This window comes from Pteropus vampyrus, unplaced genomic scaffold, assembly GCF_000151845.1.
Source record: "Pteropus vampyrus isolate Shadow unplaced genomic scaffold, Pvam_2.0 Scaffold35, whole genome shotgun sequence".
NCBI lineage: Eukaryota > Metazoa > Chordata > Mammalia > Chiroptera > Pteropodidae > Pteropus > Pteropus vampyrus.
The window spans coordinates 5942066-5944841 of record NW_011888816.1 but is presented as its reverse complement, the minus strand read 5'-3'; the positions used below and the strand labels follow the sequence as shown (position 1 = coordinate 5944841).

Genomic DNA, 2776 nt, shown 5'->3' with positions numbered 1-2776 from the left:
CCCCCCCTTCCTTGTCTTTCTCATTAGACTAATGTTACTTTGAACTAAAATCAAAAGCAAACCTCTTCCTTTTTTCTAATAACTCAATGTTTATCATCCTTCACGTTTCCTACTATGAGGTTAGAGGTAATAATGGGCTCCTCTACAGTCAGAGAATGAAATCCCGATGGTCTGACTGATTCCTCCATCATACAGATGTCACTATATATGCGTGAGAACCCAAAGCAATGAACAGAGAAACACTAAATTAAAATGGCTTTAATACATATTATGTATAGCTCAATCATTCACTGTTTCATTGTAGTTTCCCAAATAATTCTAAATAATTTTCAGAAGAGATTTTTAACAGCTCCTAGGCTAATTCTATCATGTTAGTATTTGAAATTATCTTTCCTCCAGTCATTCTAAATCTTTCTAAAAATTTAAAAATACAGTATATTTTCACAACAAATTATACCATCTTTTCCCTACCACAAAGAATCCTCCTTTAGTAATTTCTTTTGTGCAAGAATGTAGAATAGAGACTAAGGGGCAGAAACAGGCTCTAAAGAGACAGGGTGACATAAAACCTTTCTTCTCTAACTACATTAAGCCCAAATTTATCTTGAGTCACAACTGTAGTTAACATATGCTTATTTCTCTGTGACCCTGAGGTACAGAAACCAAAACAGAAAATAGTATTAAATAAGAATTTCTAGGTACAATTAAAAACACATTCAAAAGTTAAAGTAGATAAAAAGGTAAAGGAAAAATTCACAGACACATGAAAAATATTTCTATTGTTATGCATCTTAGATTTTATCTACAGATCTTAACAATGGTTTATTAGGTTCTCAATGATTATTTAATAAAACTATAAAATTCATAAAGAACACTAGAGAAATAAGATTATCAATTTACTGATGCATGTAAATTAGAATCTATATTTATTGTCTTGCACAGATAGGAAAATTTTGTATTAATTTTCCACAAAATCACTCTGAAACATTTACACAAATCAGCTTATTTTATTTATTTTATTTTTATTATTATTTTTTAGGTGAGGCAACCCTTGGTTGATCTCACAGAAATTCAAGGACCTTGTCAACTTACAATCTCTTATTTTTAAAATTTTTTTATGCCTACAGCACCTGATCTTCCTAGGTGGTCTCCTATTCAAGTACTAACCCAGCCTGACCCTGCTTAGCTTCCTAGATCAGACAGGATTGGGCTTGTTCAGGGTGGCATGGCCATAGAGAAATCAGTTTATTTTAAATAAAAAAATTAGAAACATTATGATAGCTATGTACAAAATATATATATTTGTACAGTCTACTTAACATTCTAAGTAAAGGTAGCTGAAATGTTTTTGCTATTATACAGTATTAGTACCACACTGTAAGTTACAGAAGGAATATGAGAACCCTTCCACTCAGCACATGTTCAAATGTTATATACATTTTGCCTAGAAGGATTTGAAAATCCTCCTTAGTGACTTCTTAAGTCACCAGACTGATTTTTTTAAAGTTTAAATAAAGATATTCATTTAAAGATATAGCTAATTTAGCAAACAACCCTATTAAGTAAATGGGCAAAAAAGATGAACAGACATTTCACTGAAGAGGATAAACAGATGGCAAAAAACACATGAAAAGATGTTCAACATCATTATTAGAGAAGTGCAAATTAAAACCACAATGAAAAACCACACACCTATTGCAGTGGCTAAAAATAAAATTGTCCAACACCAAATGTCAGTTAGGTTTAAGATTAGTGTTAAATTTAAGGTTAAGGGAAGGGTTAGGTTTAATGTTAGGGTTAGGGTTAGGGTTATAGTTAGTTTTAGGGTTAGGTTAAGTTTAGACTTATGGTTATGCTTATGGTTAGGGTAAGAGTTAGGTTTAGGTTTAAGGTTAGTTTTAAGGTAAGAGTAAAAGTGACAGGTTTAGGTTTAAAGTAAAAGTTAGGGTTAGGAGTCAGGGTTAAGTTTTGATGTGAGAATTAGTGTTAGGATTATATTTGGGGTTATTTTTAGGATTATGATTAAGATTAGGGTTTGGTTTAGGGTTAAGGTTAGAGTTAGGTTTATAGTTAGGGTTATGGTATAAGTCATTTAAATTATGGTTAGGTTAGGTTTAGGTTTAGATCTAGTTTTAGGGTTTGCATTAGGGTGAGGGTATAGGTTATAGATAGGTTTAGGTTTAGGGTTAGGATTAAGGTTAGGGTTAGGATTTGAGGCTGGGGGTTGTGTTAGTGTTAGGGTTAGGATAAGATTAGGATTAGGTTTAAGGTTAGAATTAAAGGTAGGTGTAAAATTAAGGTTATTGTTTAAAGTTAGGGTTAGATTTAGGATTAGGTTAGTTTAGGGTAAAGGTTATTGTTAAGTATAGGATTAGGAAATTGGTTAGGTTTAGAGTTAGATTAAGGGTTAGGTTTAAGTTTAGGCTTAGAATTATGGTTCGGATTAAGTTTAGGTTAAGAGTTAGGGTATGGGTCAGGTGTACAGTTATGTGATTTTAGGGTTACAGACAGGGATGGGGTAGAGGTAGATGAAGGGGTATGTTTAGGGTCAGGTTTAGGGTTAGGTTTAAGTTTAGGGTTAGAATCAGGTTTTGTTTGGAGTTAGGATTAGGTTCAGGGTATGGTTTAGTGTTAGTTTTAGGGTTAGGTTTATGTTTATATTTGAATTTCAGTTTAGAGATCGGGTTAGGGTTAAAGTTGGTGTTAAGGTTTAGATTATAATTAGTTTTAGGTTTAGGTTTAGGATTTAGTTTAGGGTTAAGTTTATTATTAAGGT

The 2776-nt window shown here is 32.2% G+C and overlaps 1 pseudogene; it reads right to left on the bottom strand.

Annotated features, from left to right (window-relative positions):
- Window positions 1-1118: 1118 nt before the first annotated feature.
- On the bottom strand, window positions 1119-1237 carry LOC111738108 (annotated as a pseudogene).
- Window positions 1238-2776: the final 1539 nt, after the last annotated feature.